Source organism: Ascaphus truei, chromosome 9 (assembly GCF_040206685.1).
Source record: "Ascaphus truei isolate aAscTru1 chromosome 9, aAscTru1.hap1, whole genome shotgun sequence".
In the NCBI taxonomy this organism is placed as follows: domain Eukaryota; kingdom Metazoa; phylum Chordata; class Amphibia; order Anura; family Ascaphidae; genus Ascaphus; species Ascaphus truei.
The window spans coordinates 38,639,253-38,659,746 of NC_134491.1; the positions used below are offsets into that span (position 1 = coordinate 38,639,253).

At 45.3% G+C, this 20,494-nt stretch overlaps 1 long non-coding RNA gene across 1 annotated transcript in view; it reads right to left on the reverse strand.

Annotated features, from left to right (window-relative positions):
• Nucleotides 1-5,092: 5,092 nt before the first annotated feature.
• The window catches only part of LOC142502843 (uncharacterized), a 57,564-nt gene continuing 42,162 nt past the window's right edge, over nt 5,093-20,494 (reverse strand). The window contains exon 3 of the long non-coding RNA XR_012803870.1: nt 5,093-5,394. This is a non-coding gene — a long non-coding RNA (uncharacterized LOC142502843). The remainder of the gene's footprint in view (nt 5,395-20,494) is intronic.

A 20,494-nucleotide genomic window follows, 5' to 3' on the forward strand; every position in this document is an offset into this window, starting at 1 on the left:
CTCTCTCTCTCTCTCTCTCCTGCCCCCCTGCACTCTCTCTCTCCCGCCCCCCTGCACTCTCCTGTCCCCTTGCGCTCTCTCTCTCCCACCCCCCTGCACTCTCTCTCCCCGACCCCCCTCCTCTCTCACCCTGACCCCCCCCTCTCTCTCCCCAGACCCCCCTCCTCTCTCCCCTGACTCCCCCTCTCTCCTGCCCACCCCTCCGCTCTCTCTCCCCGCACCCCCCTCTCTCTCCCCCGACCCTCTCTCTCTCCCCCGATCCCCTCTCTCTCCCCTGACCCTCCCCTCTCTCTCCCCTGACCCGTCCTCTCTCTCCCCCGACAACCCCTTCTCTCCTCCCCTGACCCCCCCTCTCTCCTGCCCCCTCGCTCTCTCCCTCGACCCCGCTCTCTCTCCCCTGACCCCCTCTCTCTTCCCTGACCTCCCTCTCTCTCCCCCGACCCTCCCTCTCTCTCCCCCGACCCCCCTCTCTCTCCCCGACCCTCCCTCTCTCCCCCGACCCACCCTCTCTCTCCCCTGACCACCCTCTCTCTCCCGACCCCCCTCTCCTGCCCCCGCTCTCTCTCCCCGAACCCCCCTCTCTCTCCCCCGACCCCCCCATCTCTCTCCCCGACCCCCCTCTCTCTCCCCAACCCTCCTCTCTCTCCTGACCCCCTCTCTCCTCCCCCCCCTCTCTCCCCGACCCCCCCTCTCTCTCCCGACCCTCTCTCTCTCCCGACCCTCTCTCTCTCTCCTGACCCCCCTCTCTCTCTCTCCGACTCCCCCCTCTCTCTCCCAACCCTCTCTCTCTCCCGACCCCCCCTCTCTCTCCCGACCCCCCCCTCTCTCTCCCGACCCCCCTTCTCTCTCTCTCCCGACCCCCCTCTCTCTCTCTCCCGACCCCCCCTCTCTCTCTCACTCGACCTCCCTCTCTCTCTCACTCGACCCCCTCCCCTGGCCCCCCCTCTCTCCCGACCCCCCCTCTTTCCCCCGAAACCCTCTCTCTCCCGACCCCACTCTCACTCCGTTTGCCCCCCTCTCACTCTGTTTGCCCCTCTCACTCCGTTCTGTTTGCCCCCCCTCCACCACTCCGTTTGTCCCCCACCACTCTGTTTGCCCGCCCCACCACTCCATTTCCATTCCATTTGCCCCCCCCACACCACCCTGTTTGCCCCCTCTCACTCCGTTTGCCCCCCCCCACCACTCCGTTTGCCCCCCCCACCACTCCGTTTGCCCCCCCCACCACTCCGTTTGCCCCCCCACCACTCCGTTTGCCCCACCACACCACTCCAGTTTCCACTCCGTTTGCCCCCCCCACCACTCCGTTTCCCCCCACCACTCCGTTTCCCCCCCACCACTCCGTTTCCCCCCCACCACTCCGTTTCCCCCCCCACCACTCCTTTCCCCCCACCACTCCTTTCCCCCCTCACACCACTTCGTTTGCCCCCCCACCACTCCGTTTCCTCCCCCACCAATCCGTTTGCCCCCCACACCACTCCGTTTGCCCCCCCACACCACTCCGTTTGCCCCCCCATACCACTCCGTTTGCCCCCTCTCACTCCGTTTGCCCCCCCACCACTCCGTTTGTCCCCCCACACCACACCTCTCTGTTTGCCCCCCCCACAACACACCACTCCGTTTGTCCCCCCAGCACACCACTCTGTTTGACCCCCACCACATCACTCCGTTTGCCCCCCCACGACACCACTCCGTTTCCCCCCCACCACACCACTCTGTTTCCCCCCCACCCCACCACTTCGTTTGCCCCCCCACACCACTCTGTTTGCCCCCCCACACCACTCCGTTTGCCCCCCCACACCACTCCGTTTGCCCCCCCCACCACACCACTCCGTTTGCCCGCCCACCACACAACTCCGTTTTCCCCCCACACCACACCACTCCATTTGCCCCGCCCCCACCACACCACTCCGTTTGCCCCCCACACCAGACAACTCCATTTGCCCCCCCACACCACTCCGTTTGCCCCCCCCCACCACTCCATTTCCACTCCGTTTCTACTCAGTTTGCCCCCCACCACTTCGTTTGCCCCTCTCACTCCGTTTGCCCCCTCTCACTCCGTTTTCCCCCCCTCACTCCGTTTGCCCCCTCTCACCACACCACTCCATTTACCCTGCCCCCAACACACCACTCCATTTGCCCCGCCCCCACCACACCACTCCGTTTGCTCCCCACACCAGACAACTCCATTTGCCCCGCCCCCATCACACAACTCCGTTTGCCCCCCCCCACCACACCACACCACTCCGTTTGCCCCCCCCACCACACCATTCCGTTTGCCCCACCACACCACACCACTCCACTCTGTTTGGCCTTCCCCCCCTGACCACTCTGTTTGCCCCCCCCCCACCACACCACTCCGTTTGCCCCCCCCCTTCCACTTCTCTCCGCTCCCCCTCCGCTAAAAATTTCATGTTGTGTTTGGTGTGTGATTAGAACACGCCCTCTCTCTTCCCATTGGTCAGAGCAGGGTCACATGACCCTGCTCTGAGCCAGAAAGTATAGCTGTCTTGTATCCCCAAGCACAAAGCTTGGGAGAGCGTGCGTGTCCGCACATGAGCGCGCACACAGCGTGAGCGTGAACGGGAGGATTCCCATTCACAGAGGTAAGAGCGCCAAGCGCATAGCGCGGTCAGCGCCAGTGGGGACTCAACCTTACAGGGCAGTCGCGGCCATCTTGACACTCACAAACAGTGGCGGCAACCTTGCTCCAGTGCCAGGCCGACCCAGCGTACCAATCGGAGCTCACACGTCGTCCTCACCCGCAGATGGAGATCCCGTTCGCCAGGGGGTGCTCTGCTGAGATCCTCTAGCCCAGTAATGGGTCTGATCCTTCGGGGCGGCTCTGTCTCCTCCACTCTGTCGTTTCCCTGGGGAACTAAATGGCCGCCTCGCTCCTCTCATCGTGCCCAGCAGGCCAGACCCAGACAGATACATTTTTATTTTTTTTCAGCCGGGAGAAGGGACGGGGGGAAGTGCCCCCAGGGCACACTACGGGCTTTCTTTTAGTGACAGCCAGTCTCCCAAAGGGCCGCGAAGCACAGCACCCGGCTGGGTAGCTGTGCGCCAGGGGCCCGAGTCCCGCAGGCCTCCTCCACCCCAGCCCCGCAGGACCACGTCCTGCCCCACTCACCTCAGTTCAGCCCTCCGAGGCCTGACCACCACACACAGTCTGCGTGTTGCACCTTCCTTCTTCACTCTTGGCCTCAGTGAGCGGCTGGCTTCTGCTGTAATTTTAGGGCTGCCTCCTGATTGCACTTTTTTTAAATCTTTAGTTATTGGGATCTAAACAATTTTCAATTTTCTTGAGTTTGGTCTCCAAATGATCTCCGTTTGTTATTCTCTTCTGATGTTTTAAATTTAATTTATTTTGGCCAAATTTGATTTGATATTTTTCCAGGTTAGGAATTTGCCTGGAGGAGCTTCAGACATACACAGACGTTTCTGTCAGGCTCCAAGCCACACCCCCACTGGGTGTTTTAAAATACGGTGGAGGTTTCTTGTTGCCTTTTTCACCCACCATAACTTTAATGTGCAGGAATTAATAAATAAACCCTATGATTAAATGTTGGTCAAATCACAAATCCTACCTTAAATAACTGCTTCCAGCTTCAATAAGTTTAACCCGCTGGCCATCGAGGGGCAGTGTTCTGTGCCCGCAATTCCCACTCTTACAGCAAATTGTAACATCACCGCTAAAGGGTTCTGCAATGGGCTTATAAGCATAGGCTACTAAATACACAGATACTGTATAAGATGGCAAAATTGTAGACGGTCCATCAAGCCGTGTCGTGCAGCTGCAGCGTCTCAAGAGCACAACAAAGCCCCTATCACAGGCTTCTGCTGTCAATTAAAAACTACAAAGATAAGTGCAGCCTCTCAGCGAGAGATTCGGAGGAAGCCTCCAGCACCAGTGCAGGTGAAGCAGTGAGGCCCACAAACCTTAATAAAAGGAGACCCTCATCTCCCACAGCTGCATGCTTGGCAGGGCTCTGTTTTCTTATGAACACTTAAAACATGTTTAACCACTTGCCTGCCAGACTGGCCAGCAACTCATTGCACAGCAAAAGAGTGCATGCAATGAAATAACGTCTGAGACTGAAGTATTGACAAACTGCCCTACAACTGCCTCTCGGATCCACGTCTGGCAGCAAGAGAAAAGCAGAACGATAACAATCACAGAACATCCATATACTTCACATTTGTATAAAGCAAATAAAAGGATTATAACTTTAAAGAATGCAGCAGTGATTTCAAAGCTACTGACATCAGGGCTGATTTATAAAGCAATTTTTGTAAAATAAAGGTGTGGGTCAGAAAACAACATGATTATTCTTCAGTCTATTATGGGCTGAAAACGTTGACATACAGACCAATTACTTTTATTTATGAAGGAAGCACTCTCATCATTTGCTGAAAAATATATCATTTCTACTTGGGGCAGTTTGAAGGGAAAAAGGCTACTTATTTTAGTATTAACTAATGAGATGGGCGTATAATGCGTTGAAAGACCCTTGGGCTATGGCAAAAAAAGGTTAACTTGACTAATTCTCATGTTGACACAATGGAATGAGAAACTACTAGAAATTACTGGCTTTAAAGCTTCAGTTCAAGCTGCCGTTTAAAAATAAATAAATAAATATATATTTATATATTTTTTCCCCCCATTCAATATGAGCATCAATACAATCTGCACACTGACAAGGGATTCGCTAAGGTGCAGATCAATCCGTTCTCCTGTAATCGATCGCTTGCTTAGGGTTATTTAATTCAGTTCTTGCACAGCATTGTGGGCAATGTAGTCCTGGAATATGATTGACTGGGCAGTTACTAAATACAATTGGTGCATTGCTAGAGAGAGGGCTGGGCTCAAGAGCCAGAGCCTATCAGAAGGGGACGGGGGCTGTCACTTTGAAATGCTTCCTACATTAAAAACATTACAAATTTATTTTAAAAATTTATATAAATATATATATATATATTTTTTTAAAGGCTACAAGTATTTTCTCAGTACAGAACTGATTTATTAAAAAAAAAAACACGTAGGATTTTGCTTTAACTGCTGCTTTAAAACAACAACAACAACACAGAGGTCTAAAAGTAATTTTTCTAAATAAAAATAAGGGTAACTATGCAAAAAAAAAAAAGATGGAAAATGGTATGCCTAACTAACAATACCCAGAATACTTTGGGGCTCACATGGACAACTATGAACTCTTGACCTACAATAAGAAGGAGAAACTTGTTGGTGCAGGCAGATATTGTTGGAGATGTTGAAAAATGCTGTTTCTAGAAGGAAGCCTAGAAAACGTATCCAATAACAAAATAAGCTGAGCCGAGATGATGAGAAGATAGTTAATTGTCACCCAGAGGTCATTTTCATGTCGCCCGCAGTATCTGTAGTAAAGAAGGAAGTAATTAACATAAATAGTAATGTAAGATCTTTCCTCCCCATTGTCAAGAACAAACCCCAGACTAGAGAGTGACATATTTCACATTTAAAATGTCTCATCTCATTTCAAGTTTGATTTTTACAGGTTTTCTTCAGTCTTGAGAAGGCACTTCCCCCTGAGGACCAAAGTGAGCTAATGTCCGTGACATGTTTAATAGGTTAAATGTTTTTGACTGGCACCTCTAAGGAAAATTAGACAATAATACATAGTTTTACATTTAAAACTTTAAGGGGTTATGTATAAAGCCTTGCAGTGGACCTTGGTGGTTGAAAATTGAGGCTTAGAGAGGCATTTAGGAAACACATATGTAGGCGTTATTTTATCAAAGTAACTTTTGTGTCATTTACCCGAATATAAGTCACATGATGATTTGGGGGAGTGATTTTTTCGAGACGCAGATATTATAATAAGATGTATATAACTCTACATCTGGATGCATCCATTTTTACCCTTTCATGTTTGCCAAAACATTAGGTGCCAATATCAGTATCAAATGGTAGAGCCTTGTATAATAGGTTTATTACATTCGTGGCAGATAAACTAATTTTGTTTATGCCGCTGTACTGTATGTCCCATTACACAGTTAATTATTTTTATACATAGCACCCACGTTTCTTCATGGAAACCAAATATTGCTGAGATTTTTTTCTGATCTTTACCTAATCTCTTTAATGATACGACTATTTGTGTCTAAGGGTAAAGTGTAAAATGCCCACGGTGTTTCTATCGGTCCTTCATTGTTATGTTGCCATCTTTAGTTAAACATAGAGTAAAGCAAAATCAGATTTGTTATCTATTGGAAACACATAGGCCAAAGTTTTACCTTGAGGGTAATTTAATCTTTCCAAGAAATCTAATTGCATTGCTGAGTAGTTTATATATGTTTGCCTGCTAGGTGGGAATACCCTGTAATCTCCTCAAATCTGTGCACAGGTCCCTCTAACTCAGGGGTGCTCAACTCCACTCCTTAAGCCCCCAGCCCCCCCGCCAGGTTAGGTTTTCAGGATATCCCTGATTCAGCACAGGTGGCTCGACTGAGCCTCTGATTGAGCCACCAGTGCTGAAGCAGGGACTGATTGTGCCACCTGTGCTGAAACAGTGATATCTTGAAAACTGACCTGTTGGGGGGGGCTTGAGGACTGGAGTTGAGCACTCCAGCTCTAACAGATCATGGATTTAGGGGGTTAGTGCACATCTAACGCTCGGAAACCCCCATTGCTAGAGGGTTACATTTTGGGTTTCCAATCTGTCTGCCGTCCTCTCTGTAGAAATGGCTAGCTAATATCTAGTCAGGGGATTGTTCTAACAGGCAGGTAGAAAGCCAGTTGAACTTGTTTTTTTTTTAAGCTGTCTGCATGGTCTACCACACTATCCACAGTGCCTGGGGCTGGTATGAAAAGAAACCAGAGACGAACCCTCACAAAAGGCTGAAACCTTTATGTCTCTTTTGTGTTTGTCCAGGTTTGTGGTCACTAACGTTATTCCCTTACACTGCGGTCGGATAATATGCCCCCTTCTCAGCTACAGAAAAGCTCTTATACATTTTAATGTGACCTTAGTGCTTTCAGAAATCACAGGCACATCTGACTACACTTGAGGTTGAATCGAGCTAATGGCATTCACCTCATCTTTAGATGCAAAATTGGGAGATAAAAAGACCTTGATGTGAAAAGGAAAGAGAGGAAGGGGTGAGTGCGTCAGGGCGGGAGAAGCAGATTAGAGATATTGCTAAAAAAATCTTATGATTGTGAGTTGATAGTGAAATGTCTCCTTTTCTTTCTATATAAAAAACCCTGCGAGATGTCGTCCCGCTTTTATTTTTAATGATAGAATCTTTTTATTCTCTCGCTGAAGAAAATTTCAATGTTGCTGCATATGTGGCCAAGAGATACCTTGACCTTTAGCAAATCTTACTTTTTAAATCAGATGGAACGGTTATTGCAATATTCTTGCCATGTAAGATAAAAAAAAAGAGCTTTCTGCCGCAGTAATCAGACCTGGATTACATTTATTAAAAGTGCAGTATCTACATTTAAATGACACTTGTCATTCTCGCTGAATTATATTAAATCCACTGAAGATGCAGCAGCAGCCTGATTCTTAACCCAAGCTAAGCCTTGTGAGATATATAACGTCTCGGTCTGTGACTATATCATGCCTCGCTTATTCTTACAGGAGTAGGGCAAAGTAAGTGCAGGGGAGAAAACCCCAACTTCTGGCAATAAAATATTACAAAATTAGATCAAAATTAGATCAGATATTTTTATTTGTTCAAGATATAGATGATAATGTTTCATACTTGCAACGATATATTTAGGTATTAGATTAATTTCTCTCTTCTCCAACCATCCCCCCCCCCCTCTCTCTCTCGTCGGATTAAATGGCAGTTAGGACCAGATAGGACTGCGATATCTCGCATCGGAATCTGGTGAATTTGCCCCAATACATGTTATACATATGGTTTTTTTTCTTTTTTAATAAATTGGGCACAATACCTCCATATAAGGAAAAAAGTTCAGTCTGACAATCTCCACAGTGTATATATACAGTATATATTTATAATATATATAAGCATGTGTAGTTTAATGAGTATTATATTTTTTGTACATGTGTGTCTGTGTGTCAGTGTAGTTTAGCGTTGATGAGTAGTAGAGGCTTAGGGTAACCATTAACCATTAGGACAGAAAAAATTAGTCTAGAAAATTTATGCCCAGTGTGACTTTTTTTACCTTCCTGAGACTTTGATAAATACGACTCCTAATATTCTAAATCGTTCTTAATGTATTTTCTTTTTTTTGTAAATGTACTTTAAAACACAAACCACGAGGGGTTCGGATTTAAGATTACGCTACTTAGTAAGATGAGAGATTCTGATGAACATGGTGAAGAGGTGTGTCAGCCGTGGTGCGTGTCAGCCGTGGTGCGTGTCAGCCGTGGTTCGTGTCAGCCTTTGAACAGGTTATCCAAGTATTAAAATCTGCACCACTTAGATTAGTGTCAATGGAATTTAGAGTCATGTTTCCAGAACAGCATCACAGAAATTCAACAGTTTTAGCCTTTCCTTGATAAAAGACCTTACACAATATTACTGCCAACTGGCTAACTCTGGACTATGGACCTCCTAAGAGGCCTATTTGCAGCATCCATAACACACACCTTTAACTTGATTCAACTCCCAAACTTACCCAAAACCTACACGAGACCTGGATTTTTTTGGGGAAAGGGCACAGCTTTTATTAATAACCACCTTTTAAACATAAAACACAATAATAAAGGGGCTTTTCAGACTAGGCCGAATCGAACCCAAGCCATGGATACCATGGCACCCACATGATTGCCACCTGCAGACCCAGAAGCGGCAACACATCATAACCCAAAACGGCAGAACAAACTAGAGAGGGGGAGTAACCCATTAGGCCGAATCAGCCAAAAACCAAAGTGATGCCCATTTCCAATCTCTAACCATTAGGCTGAGATCCCTCTGAGTTTAACATACTGGCCTGCCTGGCAAAACACCCCTGCCCCAACCACCCTCCAGACCATAGCTGTGACAGACATTGTTGCCAGGATACACCGGAACCAACCAAACTCTTCTCTCCCCATCTAGCAAGCCAATGAAAGACAAACTTTGGATACCCCTTGTCCTTTCTTGTTAAATGCAAACATAAATACAATACATTACACATGCACACCCATACACAAACCACAAAGGTGGGTGGGAAATTACACCAGGCAAAAAAGGAAAGGTGTACAATTCCTTAACTCCCTTTATAACCCCTGCACCCTTCCAAAACCAAGCTCCCCCTCCCCCCTGCCATCCCCCCACCAGGGCTAGCCCCATTAGCCACTACTGACTAGGGGCTAGCTGCCCTCCAGCCAGAGTCATGTGACCCATGCCCTAAAGCTCCGGGGCTTCTTTGTAACAAGTCTGAGCTGATACAGGCAACTTCTGCTGATTGCCAAAGAAAATAAAGAATGTAGCAAATAATTTAGCAGCTATATTGCAATTAGTTATGTTTGATCCCTTTTGTTGTCACACGGGTTCCCACGTAAACCTTTGCAGTCTTGTGACAAACCCTATTGAAGCAAATGTGTTAATACACTTTGGTAAGTTTTGAAAAGCCAAAGCCACTGTACTTATCTTTCACACAAATGTACTATGTGTGTGTGACAGGAATATGGCTTTCATGTATGGATATAACATATTATATGTGTCATATATTACATATGTCACGTGTAATACATGTAATAACAGCAATATATATTTAATATCTGGCTGCATAGTGCACAGTTTCCCCTTGGGGGTGGCGGCTCTCTGTCTCGCCTCAGGCCCTGAGTGCAATCTATACAAAAGAAACAATACACTACAGGGAATTATAATGCAATAGAAGTGGAACAAATATAAAATCAGACAATAGGAAAGGAAATCCCTTCCCACGGAGAGCTTACACTCTAATCAAGTTTCATAAAGTTTCTTAAACTTCAGGTATGTGTATAGGTAACTTTTGACCTTTGGTCAATTTAGGTTGAGTGGGTTTTAATTATTTTTATTCGTGTATGGGGGACCGAAACGTCGTTTTTTGTGTCTTCTATCAAATATAGAAAATTTATGATTTACTTACCCTTGATGTCTTGTTGCAACCGGTATCGTATGGTCTATATATATTTTTTTTTTTGACATTTTTTTTTTAAAGCATAAAAGCGCTTACTCCAATATAAATGTTAATTTAATAAAAATGTATGTAGCCTAGTCCCTTGGCTATCATCTTTCCGTGGCCCTAACTGTATGTCCTGTTAGACCCAGGCACAGTGGGGATAAGCTCTCTCATGGAGGCCTAGCTTGTTGTTGCAGCCTGGATACACTATTGCTGTATCCATGGTCTGTCCTAACAGCAACCAGAGCATGTCATCCCTGAGGAAGATACTGGCTGGGTCACATGCCCATGATGTAATAATGCCTGTCAGTATCGGACATGCCCTGTTATGGGGCAGGGTTACAAGCCCCTCCCATGGGGTACATAAGCTCACACTCACCCAGAAGTCAGGAGGTTCCTTCCCTCCCCCAGTGGAGTTGATGCATTTACCACTTATCCCATCAGGGGTAAGGGAGCTGAGGAGGGGCCTGCAGGGCCTCAAGCCTGGTGGGTCTGCTCCAGGGAACATCTACGCTGTAACCAGAATGATGCCAAATAAAGATCCAGTTGTACACATCTGTTATGGCCTGTATCAATGGAACACTATATGAGTTGCCAGTAAGGACTATCCTGGCTGCACCAGGATCCTCACTGGCTGGAAGTGCTGCGCTATAAGGATCATCACAGAGTGCATGTCCTGATGTCTCCCCATACCATCGCGGAGTTCTCAGGGCCTTCTGATCAACCTCACAGGTATGCTCTGCACCAGAATACACTGGTAGCTATATGGTCTCACTTAGCGTGGGGGAAAAGGTGCTACATGTATAAAAAGACAATAATTCTAGTGAAATGAATAATATGCACACATATAATAAAAACCTGATGTATAATCAAGGGTAAGTACACTACACTATACATAGTGGAACAAATGTCCAATGTGAGATGATCAATATTTCATATGTCCATGATCCACTAGCATGAAGAATATGTTTGTCAGGGTCTCCTAGACATCCTGCTCCTAAGCCATAGTTCCTTTCCTTGTCCACCGGGTGTGCTGCTGCTTTCTGTCTGTTGCGGGGTTTGTCTGTCTGTCTGTCTCGTCTTGTTGCTCCTGTTCTCTGTTCTTATAGTTCCTGCTTCCTGTTTGGGGCTGGCCTTTGCTTTGTGTCAGACTCCTATGCCCATGCTTCTGTTTCTGATCCTGATCTGTTCCTGTACCAGTCCTGCATTTGAGTTCTGTTCATAGTAAAGGCCCTTGCTGGTAATCTGGCTTGTCCCTGTTTGCTCCCTGGTCTCAGTAACTGCTCCCAGGTCTCAGTCCCTGCTCCCTGGTCTCAGTCCCTGCTCCCCGTTCTCAGACCTGTCCCTGCTACCCTGCCCGGTTCCTGCTCCCCTGTCCTGCCTTCCTGTTGCCGGACCCCTGCTTGCCCACGATTATCCTGCTTGCTGCCTGCCACCGACCCTTGTTTGCCCACGACGATCTGACTTGCTGCTTGCCACTGACCTCAGCCCGTGACCCCAAGAATCTTTGCCTGCTCCCGCTGTTCCTGTCACCGAGGTCCTACCCACTACAGGAGTCTCCCTCGTGACAGAAAACAAAGGCCACTTCTGGAACTCACTGGAACAGATCCTTTCCTGCCTGCACTCTTTCCTGCCTGCTTCAGCAGACCCCTCCTGCTTGTGTGGGGGAAAGTTTAAGTTTGGAAGAACCATTTGGGACCCTAAAGGTTTTTTTTGCTGCATAGACCTGTGTACCTTTCTTTAGGTTTTGTTGTTGTTGCAGTGCCTGGGTTAGCCCCTGCAGTACCTGTTATCACCATTTTAGACCCTGGCTTTTATTCCCTGGACAATGATAAAAAAATTCTTACCCTGGTTGGATCACTGATTCTTTACAGGGTTACATTTCAAATCAAGATAACTCTCATTGCTTTGTTGCTTATGTTGTGATTTCTCTGCAATCTGTGATATTTCTATGCCTGATTTCTAAAGTTTCAGATATAACTGCAGGTTTCTCTGTCTATGATATCCCTATGCCTGATGTCTAAAGATTCAGATTTAACTGCAGGTTTCTCTGTCTATGATATCCCTATGCCTGATGTCTAAAGTTTCAGATATAACTACAGGTTTCTCTGTCTATGTTTTTTCCTTGCAATTTATGATATTTCTGTTCATGATGCTAAGATCTCAAATCTAAAATCAGCTCTCCTATCTTTGTCTCCATGTTGTGCCTATATTTCTGTTGTTCATTCCAATGCTCCTGCTTTAAAGACACATTTCCTCTTTACTGGTTTCTTGGGACGTTTGGTTTCCCCATGTCTGAAACTGTGGCTCCCACTTTAAAAGCAGTCCTGAGCAATAAATGTGTACACAGTACCACTGATTCTTCTGAGCCCCTCAAAGCAAAGAGAAAGAAAAAGAAGGGAGGAGGTGTTACAGTGGAGGTTGCAGAAGGAAAGAAGGATGACCCTTCAACATCAGGAAACCCTGCATAAGAAGTGAATAGAGATTTGCTGCAGCTTAATGCGACGCACAGAATCATCCCAGGAATAGTGGAAAAGAAAGAGAATGCCTTTAACCAAGGTAAAGAGGCCTTAACTCAGGCACTTCAATGTGCATGGAAAGATATTGCCTCCATGAATGCCTAGATAAAGAGGAAGAAGCCAAAGCTGCACTACAAAAGTGTCTGTCCTCAGCAATTTCTAAATGCGTATTACAGGAGAAAGCAAAGCACCAGTTGGAGAGTGACCTGGTTGTCATGTCAGAGGAGCTGGAGAGGGCATACGCTAAGGCTGCCGAGGATCAGCGCCTCACTACTAAAAGTAACGAATTCCTGAAAATCTCTATGAAGAAAATTGACAGACTTAATACAGACCTTAAAACCTCTCAAAGGGAATTTCACGAGCTTAGCAGAGAGCTGGGAGCCTTTCAGGATGAGAGATGCTACTTGAAAACAGATATACGTTCTGTAAAAGAGGACTTCGAAGGGTGGAAAAGTGAGTTTGAAACTATAAACCAAATGTACAAGACCCTCTCTGTCCAAACCAGTGAAGGAGATAAAAGACTCTATGAATTAGAAGAGGAAAAGAGACTATTCATAGAGGAAAAGTCAAGGATGCAGTTGGCACTGGAAAAAGCATAGGGTGCCTTGGAAAAAGAAAAAGATCAGTTGGAGAGTGACAGGGTGATCTTGTCAAGTAATCTGGAGAAGGCCTATGCTGATTCTGCCCAGTACCAGAGTTTCATGGATCAAGTTGGCGCAGCGGTGGAAGCATCTCAGAAAGAAGTTCACAGGCTAAACACAGAGCTGTGTACAGTGAGGGATGCCTATGAGATAGTCCTAAGGGACAGAGAGTCAGTAAAGCAAGAGAACATAAGCCTGAAAGAAGAAAGTTTCCAGACTGCTAGCAAAGTAAAAATGCTGCAAGAGCATTTGAGTACCCAGTGTGTCCCCAAAGAGCAGCATGAGGAGCTGAAGGCCACACTGAGATAACCAGAGCCTCGCTGGAGGAGGAGCTTAGAAGCCAGGTAACCCTGTATGAGAGGGGAGCACAGGGTGGTTCAGAAACTGAAGCAAGAGTTAGAGGAGCAGAGACACTGCTCCAGCCCTAACAGTCAGTACACCCAAGAGAAAGAGACATGGAAAAGGCAAGCTGCTGAGACCCTATCAGGAATTGGCAGAGCTCCAAGACGTAATGAGGGATGCATGAAAGAAAGCTCAAAATGATCACAGTGAAGCGATGAAAGCTCTGGGAGGAGAACTGAAGGATGCACACAACCAGGGGTCTCTCGCTGAGGAGTGGACATTGCAGCAAAGCCTACAGATGGAAGAGCTAAAGCTGGCAGCTAAACACACATCCCAGCAAGTCATAGTGCTGTAGGTGCAGATCGCTGAGCTCAAGGCACAGTTTGCCAAAAAGGAGGAGAGAGAGGAGGTGTCCGTCAAGTGGCCGGCCTGACACTGCGCTATGTTGTCAAAATGGCCAATGCCTGAAAATTGTTGGACCACACAGCCCGTGAGAAGGCCCAGCTGCAGCTGGAGCTAGACAAGGTCCGGGAAGAGTACCGGTAGCTGCAGGTCAGAAATAAAGAAAATAAAACACATTTAAGCTTTGATCTGAGTCAGCTGGGAGATATGGTGTCGCGACTCAACTCCAAAGAAGCTGAACCGACAACTGCATTAAATGGGAAAAGAAGTGCAGAAGGACAGCTTCAAGAGCTAAAAACTCAAATAGCTGGTCTTGAATGCTCTTTAAGTGATGCCACGAAATGGCAGTCACAAAAGAGACCACGGAGAATGAACTTAATGTCCCCATTGACTCGAATGGAGAGTCTGATGCACCCGTGCCTGAGGCCCATTTTCCTGATGCCCATGCCCCTTCAATTGAGTTGAACATACCCATCGGGAAGTTCCTGATTCCAAAACGAAAAAAGATATGTTGGTCACAAAAAGAGAGCACAGAAAGTGAACTAGATGTCCTCACTGACGTATGTGAAGAGCCTGATGTATCCGTTCCCGATACCCATGCCCCTGCTATCACGTTAGACGGACCCCTTGTGAAGTTCCTTGCAATGCCTAATGTATCTGATGCTGATGCCTACACTGCTGTGATGAGGATAAATGCACCTCTCTCAGATTTCCCATCCGCACTTGATGTACACATTAAGTTGGCCTTCCATCAAGGTTTCCCTGAAGAGCCTGGAGGATCGTCCGGAGAATGCTCTCGAGAGGGGGGAGCAATGTCAGGGTCTCCTAGACATCCTGCCATAGTTCCTTTCCTTGTCCACCAGGTGTGCTGCTGCTTTCTGTCTGCTCTGGTGTTTGTCTGTCTGTCTCTTCTCTTGTTGCTCCTGTTCTCTGTCCTTATAGTTCCTGCTTCCTGTTTGGGGCTGGCCTTTGCTTTGTGTCAGACTCCTATGCCCATGCTTCTGTTTCTGATCTGTTCCTGTAACAGTTCTGTTCTGTATTTGAGTTCTGTTCATAGTAAAGGCCCTTGCTGGTAATCTGGCTTGTCCCTGTTTGTTCCCTGGTCTCAGTCCCTGCTGCCTGGTCTCAGTCCCTGTTCCCATACCTGTCCCTTTCCTCTGCCCAGTTCCTGCTCCCCTGTCCTGCTCCTGCCTTCCTGTTGCCTTGCTGCTTGCTACCGACCTCAGCCCATGACCCCAACAATCTTTGCCTGCTCCTGCAGTTCCAGCCACCGAGGTCATACCCGCTACAGGAGTCTCCCTCGTGACAATATTGAAAAAATGATCTTCAAGCTCCCATTGGAAGCAGAGCAGTTTTTTAGTGTAATTATAAACACAAGTTCATCTGATGGTGAAAGCCAAGAAAATAGTCAATGATCTGGTCTCTCTGGTAACCAATGGAAACTTTCCTCAGCCCGCTACCATACTGGGAGATGTTAAGGGAGTTTATTCTGCAATCTGCTCTCTCTGTCCCGATAAAATGTTTTTCATATGAAGCCTGCCAAAATAACGTATTACAAATGGGTGGAGGGGAAGTACCCAGATGTAAAATCTCCTATTACTGGAAGGGAAAGGGAAGGGAATATGCCTTCTGTCCCGAACACCACGGTCCTGTGTATGGTTTTCTCGTGGGGTCTAATTCAATAAATAAAAAACTGGAACATGAATTTGTTTTTGAAGTGACAATGCTTGGTTTTGCCACCTATTCCTCCCTACAGATTTAAAGCTTCTGTTTGTCACTTCTACCTTCCATTCAGTTTGTATTTATTAGAGATACATACATGAGTGCCCTGTCAGCCCCTCCACACCATGATATAATCTGGCTGAATCATAATAATAATAACAGTTTGATTTGTGAGATCCCGTTCAGGTGCATAGAGACCATTAAGAACATCCTATCTCAGCTGTTTGTATTTCTGGACCACTGAAATGATAAACAAACATGTAATAAATGATGTTTTGCCCAGACAAAGTAGAAGCATAGTTTGTAAATCAATTATAGCCAAGAGACAGTCTACTTTGAATCATTCTACAGGGCTCTGTTGATATTTTCTGTAGAAAAGAGCAGAGAACATACTGTAGGAAAAGTTATGACTTTGAAGTAACATCTTCAATGCAATCCAGTCTAATTATACTCTTAACTCCTCTTGCCCCTTTAATACTGTATGTTGTCCATGATATTTCTGTTCACATATCAGGAGTGCAGATGTACGATTCTTCCATTCATCTGTACACATCAGGCATTTTTTGGGAAGCTTTGCAAAACAAAAATTGGTACATATTAAAAATTAATGTCCTGGGTCACTCCCTTATATACTGCTATATTTTGCCGTTGTCACCAAATTCGGGCAACATTCTAATCAATTTTGGGAAACTTTGGCAAAATTATGCGCAGTGCAAAGTTTTGTGAAAACACAAAATGTAACCTTTACTCTGTCCTTATGAAATAACGGGTATGGCACAGAAAATGGCTCGTTTTATAGGGGGTGATCATGCTGCCCTAACGAATTGGAACCCCTCCATTGCTATTTTGTGGCATCTAGGTGCCATTTGCGTTCATGTAATCCCTTCTGGTGAAATCACGTGATGTGCCGGAGGTTCACTGGTGCACTTGTTATGGCAGACCCCCGCCACTGTTAAGGAGAAGATAAAAAATACAATTTGAGGACATTTTCACATCTGTAATCAGGAGCGTTATCTTTTCCATCAGTATTTTTGCAATTTCTCATTAAGTTACATCACGAAAACCAAAAGTAAATCACCCGGTGAATTCCTGTATTTTGATTCCAAAACAATAGCTTCAGTGATCACGAAACTGCACATTTTTGAAATTTCTGGAGATAATTTTGGCATTTCCACTTGTGTTTGAGGATGAGATTAGTGTTAGTACTGGGGTTAGAATCACAAGATTCAGGATTTTTTTTGAAAAGAGAAAATTATGGGCCCTTCAGAATGTCCCAAAGTGAGACTCCTAACAGCCTGGCTACTCCTTCTCACAATAAAATATATTGAAACCATTATTCAGCCACCAGCCTCTCTCTGACAAACATTAATATTTAACATTATTTAGCCCATGGTGTATTTGAGTAAAGCTTAAAAAAAACATGCAAGTCATAATTAATTATAATGCAAAAAACTATCATTTTAAATTTTAATAGCCAGTCTTAATATTAGATACATTTTAAATAAAGTTCACTAATTTACCACTTAACCTCTTTGCTGCTAGCGAAAAGCTTAAATATGTATGATGCAGTTTGACTATAACACGTTTCCTTGTAATGCATAAAATAGGGGATGGAAGCAGAACAAGAGGTGAAGACCTAAGCCTGGATGGAGGCTGGTATATGTGGAAATCATAAAAACAGACAAAGATGCCCAAATCTACTTCCATTGTGACAAAAATACACAGTGCAATACCTATATATTATCTTGAAAAAAGGGTCATTTAGTTCAACCCTTTGGCCAAAGTGTCTTAAGCCTGCTGCCACTTTCAAAGCATGACCGTAGCAGGTCTTAACACCCGCTAGGTTTAAATTCTTATTAACCTGTATAATAACAGCAAGAATGATCGCATTGGATCTGTCGTAACCTGGCAAAATGAAACTGACCTGCCAACTTGGAAAGTGGGGAGGGGCAAGCTTAAACCTTGGGGGTAGGAAATCACTCATCGTTAAAAGGGTAGTGGATGCATGGAACGGTTTGTCAGCAGAAGCTGTATAAGTGGATAGAGTAAATTAAATATAAGTTTTGGGATAGACATATTGCTTCCAGGAATACAGACTGCTCTATCTATCTATCTATCTATCTATCTATCTATCTATCTATCTATCTATCTATCTATCTATCTATCTATCTATCTATCTATCTATCTATCTAGCTATCTAGCTATCTATCTATCTATCTCAATGTCTTTTATAGCACGCACACACAGAATCCTGCTCATATGCACTTTAAAAAAATTCCAAAAGCTGGAGCGGAGAATTAATCGAGGTTTGGATAGGCAATTTCAAAGGGCCCAGTCTTGACCATTTTCTGAAAGTGGGATGGTCTTTGATGTTTCTGATGGAGCTCAAATTGAGTGCAAAGTTTTACAGCATATAAGTATAGCCATGGCTGGTCCAGCTATCTTTCTACCCCACTGTCAAGTAAGTTCTCAGAGGTACAGACAGTAATAGGCTATCCTCACGCAGCCTCTCTGAGTGGCAGGATAGGTGGTGACACTGGGTCTCTGTTGCAGCCTATCATGGTGCAGACCCTGTGCCCTCCCCTTTTGCATGAGGGAGGATGTTCTAAATTATAGGAGTCAGTTCTCCTCTGCCACTCCTGGGGAGAGGAGTGTGTGTTGGAGTTCCCTTCAGCCCCTCATGGGTGGAGGAGCCAAGATCTGTGCTTAGCACAAGGCCTCATCACATTATCTGCTGGCCAGCACCATCCAAGGGCCTGACTCTACTATATGCAACGCAGTGGTTGCTATAAATAAAGACCCTGTTTATATACTTCTGGCTAGGTTGCAGTCTATTAGCCTGAAGTATAAGAGTAAGACTGCCACGGTAGGGACTTCCTGCAGTATACTGCATCCTGCTGTGACTGGAGGCGCTGTCACCACATGGAAAGAACCTAAGGATCACCGAATGCTTGTCCTGTTACCCCACAACATCGCGGACACTCATCTCCCCTGGACCCTCACAGGTATGACCGCACCACAGACATTAGTAGCAGCAACATGTTTCCAAAAGGGGGTGGGGGGAGAAACAGGGCTACATAAGGAAAATGGTGCTCGTATATTTCTTATAAACAGTACTGCAACATGCTATAAATTTAATACAAAAGTTGAGAGCAGCTAAAACATGATATGTGCCACAAACACTCATTCATCCAAGACATCACACATTTAACATGAAATTTTCCTAACCCTGAGAAATAATGTATTTGAAAATCTATTTTTTTTTTTGCTATTTAGCTTATTAGAGGGCAGATTCATCAAATGTCAGTTCTGATCAGGACATCCAGTCCGGAGAAATCCTGGACCAGTGCTTGCTGTATCTGCCTCTCTGATTCCCAGCCTATATTTTAAAGGGTGTGGTCTACAGTACCTTTAATAAGTCCTTCTTGTTAAGTTTCTGTGTGAATGTACAGGATGTGTAGGCTTGTTAACGGCAAAATGGTTAACTGTGTATTCGACACTGAAAGCTGCTTATTTACTATTTTAGTTGAGGCTTTCGTATCTTAATTTGAAAATATATTAGAAGCAACTTATACTGTAATATAAAAACATTGAAAACAACAAAGTGCTTGTTACATGGGTAAGACCTGTTGTGGTAACTTTAAAATGAGAGTACAGCGCTACATATTTTTTTACTTGAAATTAAATTTGTACTAAAGGTTGTAGGTAAATATATCGACTATTTACATATTTTTTTTTAGTAGTGTTTCTTTAACAATTGTGTATGTTCACCTCTTTCATTGATACATTGTAGTAAAAGAGACACTACTCCCCCCCCCCCCACACACCGCCTTTGAAATCGGGAGATTAACGGTACTATATGGTATATCTAGAGGAATAAATGTTCTTCCTAAAAGTGCATTTACTTTAGAGGAAGTCAACATGAACGTTTTCTGAACGAGAAAGATATAGAAAAGCTGACACTTGTATAGATGTTGAATTCTCACTAGACGTGAGAAGCCGTATAGGACACAGACGTAAAACACGGCTAGCACAATCTACATAGTGATAATAATGACCTTAAAGGCATTCCTACCAAATTCTGCGACACGGGAGGGTGTTTACCCGTGCGAGGCTTCGCTGGTCTTTCCAGCACAGAAAGGGGTTAAACGGTGAGAATGATCCTAAGCTGATATTACTGTTCTGTGACACAGTAGAATGGATGGAGACTAACCTGTTTCTAATCTATGCAGTGTTTGGAGGCGCCAACAGAGGTGAACAGTTCAGTGTTAACATTTGCAGTCCAATACATTCTCCTGATGATGAAGGAACCCTCCTTCGAAACACGTAGAGCTACGGAGAACCAGATAGTGTGTTTGTGTGTGACACCCAGGACCGGAAGTGATGCGGGACGCCGGCTAGAGTGGCGTGGAGAAGTTACGGTGACCGATGGGCAAGATACATGAATGAACTGGTTCACTTACAGCTGTTTTATACGCTGCATACTTGTGAGGGAATACCTCTATAAGTAAAGTGATATCAAGAAGCAGCTCCGCTTTGCCTGCCCTTCTTTGATTCTGCTGTTGGGAAGGAGTGAGAAGGAGCAAAGAAACCTTTAAGTGCTTGAACGCAGGCACCTGCATGTAAGTGCATATATCACCCATGACATTTCTCTGAATTTTTTTTTTTGAACGTGCTTCACAATTTTTCTTTTTTTTTTTTTGTCTTTTTTTACTTGCGGTGCGCTGAATCGTTTTTTCCTGAAAAGCTCAATACTTTTCTGG